At 38.9% G+C, this 17,739-nt stretch overlaps 1 protein-coding gene across 1 annotated transcript in view; it reads left to right on the plus strand.

Annotated features, from left to right (window-relative positions):
- The first annotated feature begins 798 nt into the window (after positions 1-798).
- The window catches only part of klhl29 (kelch-like family member 29), a 222,498-nt gene continuing 205,557 nt past the window's right edge, over positions 799-17,739 (plus strand). Inside the window, exons 1-2 of the mRNA XM_088403994.1 lie at positions 799-1,108; positions 14,899-14,971. The gene's annotated coding sequence lies outside the window, so the exon portion shown is untranslated. The remainder of the gene's footprint in view (positions 1,109-14,898; positions 14,972-17,739) is intronic.

Raw genomic sequence — 17,739 nt, forward strand, 5'->3', positions numbered from 1 at the left:
AAAATAAGCAAATCTATTTTTTTTTAACTGAAACAAAAACAACACAAAAAAACCCACATTAAGAATATGAAAATCAAAATCATCTCAAAAACAAAAAACCCAAAAGAATATTGCAATTTTTAATATGATTTTGTGTTTTTGTTCACAGAGCTTTTTCTTTTGCATCTTTTGCAGTGCATTTTTGGTTTTGTCTGCGATTACTTTTTTGTTTTTCTGTTTGCTACTAGTTTTCTTTTGTCTGCTTTTAGTTTGGTTTTGTCCAGCTGTCTTTTGTTTCTTTTACTTTGTAAAGCATTTCTCTGGTGGCCCATTTTCTTTGCTTCCTTTTTTTTAATTTTTGTAATTATTTCAGGGCCAGTTAATTAATTAATTAGGTTTTGTTTTCTATACAAATAGTCATATTAAATGAATAAATATTAATGGTTTCATGTAATCACTGTTTATTTACGTGAATTTCGTTGCCTTGTACTTGTGCAGGTGTGATGGCAATAAAGAGCCATAATACAGTCTTATCCTCATTTTAATTAAGTAAACGTGACGTTTTGCTTACAGTGTATGCATTACGAAAAAAAGAAATATCTTCAGAATCGACTCGTTATTACGCAAACTCACTTTAGCCAGTATCTCGAAAAATTCTCAATGAAATCAAAATTTGCAGTCCCCTCCGCCGATCCCCTCTGCACTTCCACCGAGTGAGCTGCGGGAGGCGCTGTCGTGCCTGTGTGCGACTCGAGCACGCGTGCACATAAAGGGGAGGCGCTTGATCCCGAGTAAAGTGTCTTGTACGAGCGAGCCTTCTAGTCTTCCTCCAGTCTTCATCAAGCGCACCTGCGTCACGCTTCATCAGCTCACCTGCGTCACGTTGTCCCCCGCCGCCGGTGACCCTCAACACGGACGACCGCGCTCACCTTTTCGCGACCCTTTTCCGAGTCTACTTGGACAACGATGTCCCAGCAGCGCATCTTCTTTGCCGGATAAGGACCGCGTCGGGAGGGGAGGCGGACGGACTGAAGGAGGCACGGAGCAACCAACTAAAGCCGCTGCTGGTTGTGTTTGTCGGTCGGGACGAGGAAGCGAGGACCAGCGGAGCAGCGAGCGGCCCCGGGAGGTAAGCCGCCCCTGAGTGCTCGTCGGTCGGCCACCAGCTCGGACTCAAACCGGTCGCTTGTCAATGAATAGATTCTAAACCTTGAACCCAAGCTCCGTGACTGACTACAAAAACGCAACTACTATTATCCTTATCATTAATATTACTATTAATTACTCCAGCATGCGTGCAGATGGACCTAACAGGTTAATGGAACAAATGGAAATTGCAATGAAACCATAATTATTTGATTGCATTTTAAATGAATCCATATTAAGTAATGATTAGCCGTAATAAGGATTTATTATTTCCCAAGCACACTGTGTTGAGGTTGCATTGTTTTCGCAATGCTGCTGTAAAAACAATGACCAGACACCTCATTAGAAACACATTGTACCTCCAGTACAGTTCAATAACGCCCCGTTTTGTGCTGTTAATTGAGATATTTAGCCTGTTAACCCGCGTCCTATAAAAAACGTAGTTGCTCGACAGGGTAACATTATTAGGCACTCGACTTCTAACCCCTGCAGTAAACACATTGTTAGATCATACACGTTTTGTTTGTTTGTTTGTTTGTGGAGCAACTTCCTGACTGCGTCTATATTTAGTCTCTGCTAGACTTGGCCAAGTCAGCGCCAGGCGTCATGTTGATTCCAGTGATGGCATTATCATAATCTGGCCTCCATATTTAGCATGATTTATCAAGCCATGCCACCCCCTTACTTCTTGCTGATGCTTTTATAGCTGGGTGAAGCATCGTCTCAAATGTGTACTGTATGTCACAGTAGTGAAGTAGATTGTTCAGGTAACTCCTTTTCGTTTATGTATTTCCAAAGACGTTTTGATTTAAGTCTTTGCATTGATTGGAAAAGTAGGCATCTTCCTTATTCGATCTTCATAATTGAAACATGACGTAAAACAAAAACTATAATCGTTCGCTTTCATCATTTTACCAATCTTTGATTCATAGGACATCCAAGCACGAATGATGGAAGAGATACAAGCTGAGTAAGCATTGTAACAGGTGAAAAGTAATCTGCACACACTTATCTTCATGGCTGACCGCTTCCTTCTGCACCGAAACACAAGCTAGCTTTTTTTTTAAACTATCTTACTCAAATGTAGTGACCTAACTATTTTAAGTCTTTGTTGTCCAAACGAAATAAATAATAATAATAAAAAATCCAGACTTTCCCGTTTACAACACTTTGCAGACTCAGTGTTAAGTCGCATTAATCATAATTTGTTCTTAGGCTGTTTTCAGACTTCTTTAATAATGCGAGTAAAAAAACAAAACAAAAAACAAGAAATTGAGATGGATCAATAGCACCTTTTATTGAAAAAATAACATGGAGTTTCCACGCTCCATTTTTACTTATTTCACAATGTCAATATAGCTATGAGAATTTGATTTTTTTAAAAGAGCATTATAACCTGAGCAAACTAGATAGCTAGCTAGCTGTTACTGTACATGACAACATGTGACATGTAATGTGATTTTCCCCCTCGCCTTCTTGTGAACAGTTTGAAAGTATAGTAAGAACGAATTTTCTCTTTTCCCCATTCCGTTTTTTTCTTAAGAAGATTTAATACAGTGTGTGAATGTCTTTGCCACCTTTCCTGTACGTACAGTACAGTTCAGTATCGTACAATACTTCCCTATTTGCCACTGAGGGTAATCCGTCCTCGTCTTGTGTGAATTACGCTGACCCAGGGACTCGCCTTGGCCGGAGGAATTCATTTCGAGGTCCAACTCGAGACATTTATCCTATTAGCTGATGGCCCCTGTTGTCGCTTTGCTCAGCAAATTACGATGCGCTCGCTCCAGGGCATTTTTGTTGTCGTTATTACCTCCACCAAGCACACAAGTACGATGGGTATGGATTTATGTAAAAACCTTCGGAATAACCAGGTAAATCTGTGGAGGAATAAGAATAAAACAGCGATTTATTTGTCATTTTGAAATCACGTGAATACAACAGCCTTTTTGGTAATTGCTGTATGAACCAGGATGCAAATATAGATAATCACCTCCTTTCCTATTGTTAGTTTTGCTTCTTTGATTGAGAAATTCCCACCTGTTTATATTTAATCTACAACAGAACTACCTCAGAATAGTAATTTCATAGTGTTGTCCAATAGAGGACCATCCCTTAAATCAATTAATTTACAAACAAGGAATGTTTATTTCAATTCAATACGGACAAACAATGGCTTAGTTTTGCTTCTTTTCATGATATCGAATTGGGCTGGGAATGAATTGTATTATCGGTTAATTTGTCATTTTTAAAATCGACGATTTGAAAACAAGCTAAATTGTGAAATGGATGTTTTGATCAAGTGGCAGAATGCTGGACGGGTGATTTACAGGACATGTTCACAATAGTTACTAACGACATAATTGGGGCATTTAAGCGGGTTATGAAAAGCTATTTTTTCACAAGCTAAGTTAAGTTCGCATTCAGACTAATTAATAACCAGTTGACATCAGTATCGTCAACATTTTGCACGTTTTTTTTTAATTGGGTCGATATGGCCCTGACCATTTACACAAATTCTTTAAACAACCAGGAAATAACTAGTAATGAAACAAAACAAACACAATGCTCTTGATTTAACTTTTGCTAGTTGTAGATTTTTTTTAAAATGTCGTTTTGATTTAAAAAAATGGAAGATTCCTTATGCTCCTGTAGCTTGATCTTGACATTTTTTATGTCTCAAGAACTAGCCTGTTTGCTAACATGTGGACACATTCTATTTTCTGTTTTTTTTGTTAACATTATTTCTCATTGTCGTCGTCTCGTTTCTTCAATCCTCGTTTTACAAACCAGGTAGCCTGTTAGCTAACGTCCAGACAAACAGATTTTTTTTTTGTTTGTTTTTTGCTAACCCAGAAACTAGCCTGCGTGCTTTACCAGCAAAACGCTAAGTTTCAGTTGTTGAATTTTGAGCATTCTCCATGGAGACAGCTCTGTAACATAACATATTTTTCTCTTTTTCTGTTTTTGCTGTTGCACTCACAATGGAACCATCCCCCTGTCTCACGATATAATAGTAGGGCCCAATGATGTAGCTTAATGAGTTAGGCTTGTGGTTTGTGTTGTTTTTGATTACAAGATTCCCGGGACATACATCTGTCTTTACAACATAACCGCAATTTATTGACATTTTGCCGGCTCTCAATAATCGAAGTGCACTCTGTTGATTGAACAAACTGCTGTTTTGAGTGTTATGTTTCTGGGCATCCTGCAGCAGTTAGTAAAAAATTAGCGAGACATGGTGCTGAAACTTAATGTGTGTACACGCGTTGTCGCCGCTGATTTGGCCTCAGGTTATGTGCTGTGGTTAAAAATAATAAAAGAAGTGAAGCGTTGCCAGTGCGCCTCGTAAAACATGGAGGCAGCGTGAGATGGCTCGTACGTTTTTTTTTTTATTGCGGTGTGTTTACAAAGCCCTTCTACATCAGCGTCTTTGTAGCAAATTTTAACAAAATGTTACCATGTGGATGGATTGTTGTATGTTCTATTTTCATTCCCTCAAAGGCTTAAAGTAACGTTTTTGTAGTTGTCTGAGAATGTACTTTTTATTTTTAAAGAAAAAGGCAAAGAAAATACATTCATGTCCAGCCGAAACATTTTATGACACTTAATTTTGTGTAAATGTAAAATGTCATCAAGAATTGAAACAATACATTAAAATGAATGCTCTGCATTCGACTGAAAAATGAAATTTAAAAAAAAGGGTCTTCATTATTGTGCTCTGCCGCCTAATGAAGCCAAATTATGCGTGTGATTTTCTTCACTTGGCGCCTCTTGAGTCGTGAAGGGCGTCATGTCTTACTGCACTTCAGCGGGTGCAAAACGCTAAGTGCGATACTTCAATATTAGTCCTTTTGTGATTAGATCTATTGCTTTAATGATTGAAACAATTGATTTTTGCGCAAACAAGCGCCTCAATAGGCAATTCAACAAAGTAAAAGAAGATTAAGTACTTCATTAGCATTAGCATTTATTTTACCCCCGTTTTACTTATTATGCTGTTGAAATGGGGATGGCTTGAGTGAAATGTCAGGGGAAAAAAACAATGTATGAGGCTTTTTAGTCAGCAACTTAGTGGCTGCCTGCACTTAGCCTAATTGCTCCATGCACTGATCGCTTTAGCAGCAATCATTGATCACAACACGTTGTCTGATGCCGCCCGCGTTGATTAGCGCTTCGGATGGAAGTGGCTCGGGTCGGCCTTGGCGTGAGCCGCCAGCCAATAACTTGATGAAAGACTTAGGTGCGAGGCAACGTTGATGGCTTCAATTGGATTGAGGATTTTTTTTCTTTGGTGGGGGTTACAGAAGCGTTCAGGTTGATTAATGGAATTGTTTTGTACTAAGGCTGAACAATTAATGAAACTCAAAGCGAGATTGCAATGTAGTATGTTGTTTCAAATCACAAAGGGTGATTTGGGGTTGAACGCAAAAAAGAAAAACAAAAGTTTGCTTCATTCAGATGAGTTAAAAACAAAAAGAATCCAATCAGTTTTATTTGTATAGCCCTGAATCACAGAAATCTCAAAGGGCTTTACAGATGAAAAGAAGTCATGCAGAGACTTCTTTTCATCATAAATACACAACAGCATTCCCTGAACAAAGCTTCCAGAAGGGGAAGAAAAAACTGCAAAATCCCAATTGGGGAAAATAAGAAACCTTCAGAAGGGATCATAGGTGGAGGAGACCCCTTCAAGGCTCAAGAGTTGGTAGGTTTTATTCATATATTTATTTATTTACATATTAGCTATATATATATTTAGTTCATCAGAATTGTTGTCTATATGTGAACATTATTTGTCGAGACATGAACTGAATTGAAGGTTTGTGACTTCTGATGTATTACAAACCACCTTTATAGAAAAACAAATCCTAAAATAATCAAGATTTTCCTTTATGACTATTAAGACTCGATACAAAATGTCCCAGAATCGGTTTTATAACTAAAAACGAATCAAACAAATCTGCTTTCCCGTCCACTTGCGTGTAACTACGCTACTACGTGCTAACTGCCAAGAAAGACCCAGTAGCATCATGTCACACACTAAGCGCGTTCTGTGAAAGCCAACTGCTCATGACCTGGTGCGTTTAAATGCAGCTGAACATTCAAACTCAAAAAGATAATAGGTCCATCTATGCATTCAACGTTAACGAAAACATATGAACAATATGGTCTTTCTATCAACCTATAAAAGCTGACATAGATCAAGAAGATTAATGGGGTGAAATTACTTTGACATTTTACTTACCGGTAAATGGTTCATCGAGGCACTTAAAGTTTGCAATACCTAATAAAATAAGGGTTCAGTTTTGCAATCTAATGGTTGGAATGTGGATAAAACAAAATCAACAATAGAGGGATTTGCAGTCCAGTTTTTTTTTAAGACACTTTATTACAATTCAAAACTTTATAAATGTAAGAAAAACACTTTAATAATTCCTTGTCATTCTGTTTTGCAAAGCAGACCGGAGAAGGACATGGCGATTCTTTGTACAGCTATCGTTTGAAGCAAGAATTGTCAATCAAGTAGTTGTGAATCAAAAAACATTTGAAACAAAAATCGATTCTGAATCAAACCAAAGAGTCGGAAAAATCTGAATCGAATCTTGAGACAGTCAAGTTATATTGATACCAGACTTGTTTGGTGGAATTTTGTGAAGTGGTTATAGTGGATACTTAAAAGACTATTGTTGAAGTATTTAGTGAATAACAATTCTAAATGAAGCAGATTAACTGTATTTCACACCAATTTTTGTTTAATAATGTAAAATATCGAATTATGTATAATAATTCTGATGTTGTTTGATATTGTAATAAAATAAATTCAGAGTAATTGATTGCTTTTTTTTGGTTCCAAAACACATTAGAGCAATTTTATTGGGAAAAAAAAATGCTATGAGAAAACAACTACTTAGATTATTTTTCAAACTCATTGAACCCTTTTTCATTCAGCACTTAACAACTGTAGTTTCAAAGCCATGGTAGCTAACAATAAACACGACTTTCTGATAACAATAAATGGCCAATAAACTGTTTAAACGATTAATGTACAGTTGAAGTTTTAGGCACTTAAACTAGACTGACTTCCAAAGTGTTCAACCCTGATCTTTATCTTCCACCCAAAAGTTGTGCTGATCACTTGTGATGAAACACCTCCATTTGCAGTTTTTGGTTTCTCATCATAGGGGTTTCTAAACCCGAATTTCACAGACAAGCTGTGTGAGATCCTTTTGCACATCTCGTTAAAAAGTGTACTAGCGTGAAAATAAGTAGTTGGCGGTAAGCATTTTGATAAGCGTAGACGGCAGTGAATGAGTTTTAAACGTCAGCGCCCCAAGCTTGTTTCAATTATCAACATGAAATTTGGTAGGCATCTCTATCAACTCACGAAAATGTCTCTAGAAGTCCTACTTGACAAGGCATAGGAAGTCTTATTTGCGTTAACCATTTGAAATATTTTATTGTTTCAAAAAGGCGAAAGCAGGTACTGTAAAATGCCCCTGGAACACACTTAATAAAAAGTCGTTATCATTTCTTTTTTTTAAATGCTGCGTTTTGCAGAGTTTCTCTTCCAGTACCTGTTTGAAGTCATTATCATCTCCTCAATGCCTACTCCAGCTTCCCGCGATTTATTTCGCAACACTCGGGGGCGAGCGAGTGCCCACTTTGTGGCACAAGCTTGTCAGGCGTCCTCACAGAGGGTGGATAGTGAGGGGCCGGGTCTTGAGAGTCTCGGCGGGGGGCCACTTAAGCCTGTTAGCCTCATATGATGACAAAGCGGCGGGGCCGCACATGTGGGCGAGCGGGTTGGGGAAAACACGTCTGTACTTGACACTTCGCCGCTAATGTCGGGACGCACCATGTTCCGCGCGTTATTATTTCAACTTTGCGCCACATGTCGTACACTATTTATGCTCTACTCCAGGTTTTAAAAAATGCAGCGTGCCTGCAGAACGACACGGATGTCTCATTGTAATAATTCATCGCAAATTTGAATAATTGAGGGAAAACTTTAAATAGAGGTCCACTTAAATGGGATGTCAGGACTTGGCTCCTTCATGTGTCAGAGTGAGGCGGGTGGTAGGGGGCGAATCATTACTTTTAAAAAAATTCTACTCTATCTGTTCACTTAAGAGTTATTACTAATCTTTAATGTCATTGTTTACACGCTGTCACACTCCCACAAACAAAAGAAACCCAGGTAGCCAGACTCAGATTTTTTTTATTTTTTTTTTACGGCCGTCTTCATAAAGAAAGCTGACCTCACCATTGGCTAACTTTTCCTCCAAACTTTTTTTTTTTTTTTTACACAAATCATTCTCCAAAGAGCGGTTTAACCAAACAGCACAAAATTGGGAGTGCATAATAATCATAAAAGGATGCACGCAAAAAAAACCAAACAATAAAAATCTCAGGGGCAGTGACTCAAAATTGAACAGGAAGACAGCGTAGTATTTCAGAAAGATTTGGGGCGTTCTTAATATGAAATCTGTTCAAACTTATTTAGAAGCAGATATACTAGATATGTGGATAATTCAAAATTGCGTTTTTCCCCAGAGCTGGCATTTTCACAATTTTTGTACTTTTACGTTTCGGCATGTTTTCCACTAAGACTTAAAACGCTGTAAAATGAATTCAGACTTTTGTCTTTCAATCCATGATACATGTTTGAGGATCACTGCAAAAATCATGTGCAGAGAGCTATGTAGGATTTGAAGCCCCATGCCGCCTTGGTTGGGATTTGTTCCTCAGCAGTGATTTTTGTGGCTCAAAGATGCTTACGGGTTATGATGATTTTGCAATGTTCATGCTCATTAGTTTTTATAGTCCTTTGACTTATGTATATATATGTATGTAGATATATGTATACAGTGTATATATATATATATATATATATATATATATATATATATATAATATATATATATACAATATATATATTTGTTTTATTTGTTTTATTTTATGGCTCATTGGAAGAATAAAACAATTGGCACACTTTTCAAAGCTAAGTTCAAAGGTGATATTTGTTGTCGATCAGGGCAAAACATCCTGCTTGAGTGACCTCCACAGGGCCTTGCAAACACTGCTGGAGTGTGACGCTGATTGGCCGAACTAAACATAGAACAGAAAGTTAGGGTATTGTTTTTATGAGAAGAAGTATAAGAAAAAATGCTTGTAACCATGAGTCGGATTTGGTAGTATTGTTTAAGTTGTATTTTACTGGACAATAATCACATTAAATGTATTGCAACATATTTGTTGAAATTGGCTGAAACTTTGAAGTAGACAACAGGTATCCCAAACAGATGGTTGAGGTGGCTTCAGTATATTTTTGCTTATGACAGCATCTTCGATTCGTCTAAACAGCAGCACCGAAAACAAATAAATAATAAATAAGTAGATTGCCGCGTGAGCTTCTCACGCAAGCCGTGGAATGCTTGTCTGCCATATGCTTGTCACTTGTAATGAAAAGCTAGCCTTTGCGGTTGCCTCCTATCGCTTGTCCTAATGAAGGCGATAGTTCAGGAAGAGCGTGTGTGGATATGCCATTAGCAGCCAGACGCTACTTGAAGTAATCACTAAGGACAATTAATGACCCATAGTGTTTTTGTGCTGCAGGTATTTACGCAGGCAAAAATCCACCGCCAGCATTAATTTATCAACAGCCGAGCGTGCGTTAGCTCGGCTGGGCCTCGGCCAATATTTCACCACGAAGGCAAACTGGTTGTAAATAAGACACGATTAGAAATGCGCACGCACACCTTGGCGCAAATATGATTTATGTATCCTCTTAAGTCAAGAACCACAAATGCAAATGAGATGTGTTGCCCGAGAAGCTTTTACGTGTTTATTCCGTCGCCGCAGACAAATGATTTAAGGCTGCCGAATGAGATGATAACCCAAAATGAAAACCTTGCTCGTAACTTGTTTGTAAGAGTGATTTAATCTTATTTTTACCTTATGGGATTAATAACGTTTATCTATGCGTACGCAAACTGAGGCTGGATGGCTTTTTATGTTCTATTAGACAGCCAGGAGGCGCTAAATGCCACCATGTTATAAAATAAACATACATTTATAGGAGAACCAAAAAAATAAGATATGTACAACTTGAATGTAAATCAACTAGTGAGGAAATACAATATAAAAATGTATTTTTATATTGGTAACTATAACTGATGACCTTTAGCTTCAGTATTTAACTACATCCGCGTGATACATCTGTAAAAAATGGGAATGAAAATTGCAAAACTGATTTATCAGATGTAAAAAAATGCCATGTTGAAATGGCGAGACGGCACGGCCAAGATGGAGGCTCCTGCTTTGATCAGATGCCAAAGGCTGACGTTGAGTGTTTTTGTTGTCATGAAAACCAGCTTTCAGTTGATAAAGTCAAACAAAATGAACTAAAAGGCTGATTTTACCCTCATGTGTCACCCACAAACCAGTACTTTACCTCGTGTACATCAAGGACTTGATGCGCATGCGTACTCCCGATCAGCTGTTTAACGTGTAGGTTTTTCAACAGTACAGAAGAACATCATTTCTTGTTATTATGGTGCCAGCTAGGTTATATTAGCCCGGTGAGCTGTTTCTTTTCTCGTCATTCCTTCTCAGTTTCATTCCTATTCATTTTGTATTCATTAGGCTCATAGTACAGTGGACCCCTGTGTTACAGCGTCCCTGGCTTACGTTTTTTCATGTTGCGATGTGGAATACTGAGTTTTTTTTTTCTTCTCTTTATGGTATTTTCCCAGTTTTGCGACAAACAACTGTCATGACCCTAGGGGCTTGGCTGTATTTGTGCTGTTTGGTCTCCATCTGCAGGCATTTTTAGGTATTTGCACTAATTTTCTTTTGCCGTCAATGCCTCCGTGCGACGCGTAACGACAATGCTGGTCTGGTGTAGGTCGGCGTCTCCTCACAGAGATGGTGGTCTGCTATTGGTCAGGGTTAGGGTTAGGGGTCAAAATGGCTGTATGGTAAATCTTGTTCTATCGTAAGTGGTTACAAAACCATATTTATTGTGCATTTTAGAAAGAAGAAGCATAAAGTGGGGAGGGAACACTGTAAACATTTTTGCCTAAGCCTAATCTCAAGGGCAATATTAAACCTTTTGAGCTAATTTTGTTTTCTCTGCTTTTTGGTCAAAAACTGGCGTTATCGGGTAATTCTTGTTGCCCTGCAGATCAATTAATAATGGCTAAATTCTTTTCTGCTTTGAGCGTTTTGCTAAGTTTGGTGTCCTTAATACCATGAACCCAATTTTCTGTGGTTCTTGAAAGATCAGTCAAAAGCTGTTAAACAGCTGACATTTTTGTAAGGTGTTGAGCTGGTGGGGTTTTTCTAATATAAAATAAGTGCTTTGGCTCGGTAAGGTTTGGGAAACGCTGTCTTAGACAGATGGATGACGCAAAATTGCAAAAACACGCCGGTTACTTAATCCTGTCTCCTGTCCTAATCGTTCATTATTCAGCCACTCGTAGCTAAACGTCGATAGGGAAAGTCGTGAAGGGTTAGTGCTCGTTCATCGTCAAACACACACACTCACACACACTGTGATAAAGTGACCGATACGGACATCCAGATGCCGTCACACACTTTACGACGTGGCCCGGGCGGACGCAGGATATCGAATATCCCCGCCCAACACGAGGATAAACATTTAAAAGAGGCCCGTCCGCATTGGTGTGAGACTCGAGTGGCATAACCCAGGCCTTAATTGCCCTCTGCTGATTAAAGGCCGCCATTTTTTCCCCCCGGCATATTTCACAGTCGAGCGGCGGCTTGGGTCGATGCAACATTACGCGCATGATTTATGGCCCCCCTGCAAGGCCGTCTAAGCTGCTAAAGTTAGTTAACTGACTTTGTTACTTGAGGTTTTGTTTATCGCGCATAGAGGAGACAAAATATACATCTATAGGGAGAAGTCAATGAGGTTGTTAATGATGCCTGCACTTAATGGGGAAACAGCTCTCATTTCATGGTGGCTACACTTTTTTTCTCTCCCTCAGGCTTCTTAATTCTGGCGCTTGATAAGATTTTTGTCTCCCTGATTACCAGTGATGCTTCTTGCTGTTTTGTTGTGTAACTACTACACATTTACAAACCCCAATTCCAATTATGTTCGGATGTGTAAAACAAAAACAGAAATCAATGTTTTCCGAATCATATTCAACATTCATTTACTTCAATTGCCCCCCCCCCCCTCCTTTGGTGACAGGTCTGGACTGCTGGCAGGCCAGTCTTGCACGCTTACAAAACAGCGCAAAGTAAGCTGGGATATTCCCAATAAAAGACCGGTATGTAGCTTTCATCATTAGAGGTGTGTTCACTGATGTGTAAGATACTCATGCCATGGGAACTCACTCAATACCATCCCAGTTGCTGAGTTTTGAACATTTTGCCTATAACAGGCAACGTGAAAAGTGGTCACAATCCTACTTACTGAAAAATCTTGAAATCTGATCTCAAGTTCCAGCACATGGATTTCTGTATCATTTCGTTTAATAATTCATAATTTTTGGGTCCAATTTTTTGCAACAAGTTCCTTTTTTTTTTCTCCCCTTTTTGGAATGAAGCCATATACTTCCAGCCTGCAACGATCCCCTCGGGTCGGATTTTGCCAGGAGGCACTTTTGTCCTTTTTTTCCTGCACAATCATCACAACCCAGTCGAGAGAAATACGACTTCATCCCGAAAGCCCCCATCCTTCCTCCACACTCTTATTAAGTCTTCCACTTTTAACACTTGGAGAAGTTTTGCTGGGAATCTGTCACCGCCGATACTCGGGCAGCTGCAGATCCTGGCGTCTGACATTCTTATAACACTTAGAAAAAAAAATATTCCACCCTGGTTTTTTTTCCACACTGTCAAACTTGAGCTGCCGAATGCTTCTTATTTGCATTGTAGCCTATTTTTCTCAGAAAACCCCCAAGAGAGAACACTGGAGTCTGTGTTTTATTCGTGCGTAGGTGTAGAAATATGTGTCGAAAAAGGAAACGACTGTGGATTGTCAGTCTTAAGCGAGGAGTAAGACGTGTGTGTGGCGAGCGATGCTTTATTCAGGATCTTCTCGGGGCTGGATGTGGAATTTGTTCGTGATCCCTCCAAGCCTGGAGACGAGCACAAGGAGCTCCCACTTGCTCTCTGGCACAGCCTAAGTGGCGCGTTTTGGCACAGAGTCTTGTTTTTACACCGAAATGTCGTTTTGACACTACATGACGTGTTTCTATGTCGCAATGTCACAATTTTGTCCCATTATGCAATGTTTTTATACTCTGATATTGTACTGTACTGTCAATTTTTTTTCTCCACAGCTATTTTTCCGCAACTCGTGTTTTACATCATATCCTACAAAAGTTCTTAAGTTTGGAAACACCGTTAAATTCAATGTTTTTTGTTATGTTCACAGTAGGGCTGCACGATTATGGCCAAAATAATAATCACGATTATTTTGGTCGATATTGAAATCACGATTATTAATCACAATTGTTCATCATGTTTGGTCAAACATGTCTATCGCCCTTTTTTTAAACAAGCAGTATATCAACATGGCTTCAAGGCTTGATACTTACAAATAATAACAAGAAACTAAATACATAAAGTTAAAAAAAAAAAAAAGCAAATCACCCAAGACTTAGCGAAAACCTGGCATACAGGCCAACAGAGCCAACGGTTGCCAGGTGTAAACCAGGGCAAAAAATGAAGCCTACTTAGAACCAAGCACATTATTTACTTTGAAGCAAATTTTAATCAATTAGCAGTCAAAATGTCATTTTCAGTCATTTCAAACCGAATATTTTCACATTTTTTTGCCGATTGGATTTTCAAAATGGGTCTCAATTGACAGCTAGCACTTTATGAATTAGGAATCAAATGAGAAACTCAATGCCATTTCACACTGGTAAACAATAGGGTGAGAAAGCAGAGGCTTTTGCACTCCAACATGTGGGAAACATTGCCCCCTAGTGGTTAGATGACAAAGTGCTTGATTTGACATAGATACAGTAGCCAGCTATTTAAATGTTAATATCGCTGAGGCTCATCTTAATTAATTGTGGCAACCAATATTGTGATTGTGATTAAAATTTGATTAATTGTGCAGCCCTAGTTCATAATATTTTTTTAATGCCACATTGCCATGTTTTACATACTTACACTATCATAATTTTTTGGGAATAAAATCGTGTTTAACAATTATCACCCCCGCCCCCCCAGTCATGTTTTTACAACACGATGCCAGGTTTTGAACCAACAGTGTTATTTTTATCACCACTAAGCCATGTTTTTGCTCCAATGTTATTTAGATTTTTAGTGTTCTTAAACTCTTTCAACATTTTACAGTAGTTTTATTTGCCTCATGGATACTTCACAAAGAAACCTTTATAGCTGTGGCTCTGCTTTTTCCATTCAGCTTAATTCCTTTAACTCATTTTGACTTTAGTCCCTGAAAGCTTTTCCGACTTCTGCAGCCACACGCCTCCGGTCTGACCTTTTTCCCGCCGGCAAATTGGTCGACGTGGTGCGCTAATATTCAGAGCGCTCACGCCGGCCTTATTGATAGCTTCCGCCGGTCCCGGCAGACTCCTTTATCTAGTCTCCATATTGCCGCGATTGCGCTAATACATCTCCAGATGCAGATTCTCCATTTCAGCGAAAGAGGTGCCTCGTTGTCATCATTCAAAGGCCAACGCTCGGGAGGATAGCGACAGCGACATTTGGATTTGGAATTGTTAACGTCGTCGTCATAAAGTTTTGTTATTTCTGCAGGTGTGCGACGGAAATACGCGTCTGATGTAATTTGTCTGTGATGAGCATCTCCGTCATCCACCAGAGACTGAAGGTAAGATGCATTAAAAAAAACTAAGGCTGCATGCAATGGCGTTGATGTAGATTCTTAAAAAAAAAACGTGATCTTTGTCAAAGAATCCAGTAGAATTTAATGAAGTTTATACTGCAGTTCCACCAAACACTTGAGCAATGAGAAATTTAAGTGTTCTCAAATTACATTCTTGGATTTTTATTTTTTTTTTTTATTAAATCAAAAATTATATTTGAATACCTAAATTGACCTAATGGTTCATAGTGCGGCAAGTGCATGCTACTTGTCAGTGCTCAGGCACTATTCATTTTTTTAGATTCAAAGTTTTACAGATTTACAGATGACTCATCCAAACAAGATTTTTTTTTTTTTTTATGCATTGCTTTGCATCATGGTTGATGTTTTTAAGGATTATGGTCAAGCAAGTGCATGGTATTAGTTGACACTTCCAAACTTTCAGCAATGTCTTCCATCTCACTTCTGGTTTTAAAGCGATAGCTGATACAATATCCATCCAGCCATTTTCTAGAGTTGCTTTTCCTCACAAGGGTCGCAGGTTTGCTGGTGTCTTAGCAGCCTTGGAGCAGTCGGCTGGGGACGCACCGGACTGATCGCCAGCCAATTGCAAGGCACACAGGGACAAACAATCATTCACGCACCCAATCACAGCTAAGGACAATTTAGTACGCCCAATACACCTGCCATGCAGGTTTTTGGAGTCTCCCTTAGCTGATCCAATTCTATATGATATTGGTGAGGTGGGACCAGGTTAGTTCTCTTTAATACTCTGTGGTTACCAGCAACTTTTAGATATTATTTTGCATCCTGGTGATATTTCTGTTGATTTGGGATCGATATTTGACACAAGATGGTCAACATAATTTGTATCTGATATCGTTATACGCATTTCTAGTCGGCACTCGAGTAACCATCTTTATGCTTTCAGGGATCGTAGTTTTGCATCTCACTGAGCATTTGATGACTTTTGAAACAAATCTGATACATGATGAGCTGAGGTTTAAGGTCAAGTGAGCTCTAGTCTGCGCTTTCGCACTTGCATTGTACCATCGTGTAATTTTCAGGGATTGTGTTGCAATCATCCTGTTCATTTGGGAATGATATTTGAAACACGAAGGTCAGGGTAAGTGAGATGTAAGGTCAAGCGAGTTCTTGTCGATGCTTGTAATTCCAGTTTTTTTTCAAGGGGGATAAATCAATTTCAGTTCAGCTCTTGAACCTGTTAACTTTTTTTTCCCTTGTGCATGTTGTGTGACAGTAGAATAAGGGGCCCGATTAAGGGGAATTACAAAACTAGATGGCGCCATTTATTCTGCTCGACTTCCTGTGAAATGGGTCTTTTTGTTTTCCGCCAAACGTCATACGGATGGATATACTCAGAACTCATTGGCGACCTGTGGGGTTGTCTTCAGTATGGGGGCTACGATGTAGCTGACACTTGAGCCCGTACAAACTGCATCGTGCTTTCTTGGTTTGTTTTGTCTTCACTGATGAAATTGAGATAAAAAACAGTACGTATGAATCCCAAAAGGGTAAAAATAACTCTGTGGCCAAGAGCGTTGACAGACACAATCCGTTTGTGGGGTTTTTTTTTTGTTTTTTTTACAACACACCTCGGCAAGTAACGGTCATGATCACCGTGGCGTGCGCTGTTTACTCACAGACCCCAGACGGCGACGCGCAGCTGTCAGGCCTCATCATTTTTGGCGCTTACCTCACGTAATGACGGATGACATGCCTCCACGCTGAGGAAAAGTCGCACGCAGAGACCGCCGCACAAAGGCACACTGCCGACCCGCCGCGGATGAAAGACTGCAGGGCACCATGGGAAACGCGGCCTTCGTCCGTCCTGCTGAGCGGTGCAGTAAATTACAATTTCCAGTTGGTAGACAGCTCAGTGCCGGCAAGCGCTTTTCCTCAAGGCGTCTCTTGTTATTTCCAAAACAAACAAATGGACCTGGTTACTTGTCGATGAGTGTTTAAAAAAAAATAAATAAATAAATAAATAAATAAATGTCAAACAAAATCATTAATTTGTGAGATTGAAATGTAAAATTGGTTATTTCCGCAAAAGTGGCCCCTTTTCTATTTTATCAATGTAATTTTATTCAGTTGAATCTAATCAGTTATTTGAGATTTCAAAAATATTACGTGTACACTTAAAACTCAAAGGTATTTTGTTTTTTTTTCAAGAAAATAACACTTCATTTTAGCAAAAAAAAAAAACTCAACCTTGCAACAAGTCTTCATTAAAAAAATGTTATTACATAAATTCAAACTTAAAATAAGGCATTATTTTAAACTGTTAATTACACAACCAAGTGTTATTTTCTTTCATTTTCATTCATTGACCCATCTCTCAGAATTCTGCGCTCTCATACCAGCCACATCCAAGCAATCAAAAAGGGCTTTGGATCTCACTCAATGACGTCAGAGTGATGAGCAAGGCCTCTACTCCCTCTATGCCGCTCTTGTAACAGCCGTGCAGACAAAACATACCATATTATGTGAGCAGCCATGCATCTTTTACTTTAATTTAGCACCAAAAGTTTTACTGTTGAAAATGTCAAAGTGGTGAAAATGTTGTTTTGGCTGGAAGAATATTGTGTTTTTTTTTTTTTTTTTTTTCCCAAAAGCTGAAACTAGAAATGGTTGGAACTTGTTTTTGGGAGCACAGGGTGGGAGGAGGTGGACCTTCACAAATACAAAAGTGGATTTGCCGAAAAACTACAAAATGAAAGCTAGGATGGAGAGATCATAGCTGTTAGTAC

This window comes from Hippichthys cyanospilos, chromosome 20, assembly GCF_059441005.1.
Source record: "Hippichthys cyanospilos isolate Australia breed blue-spotted pipefish chromosome 20, RoL_Hcya_1.0, whole genome shotgun sequence".
Classification (NCBI taxonomy): domain Eukaryota; kingdom Metazoa; phylum Chordata; class Actinopteri; order Syngnathiformes; family Syngnathidae; genus Hippichthys; species Hippichthys cyanospilos.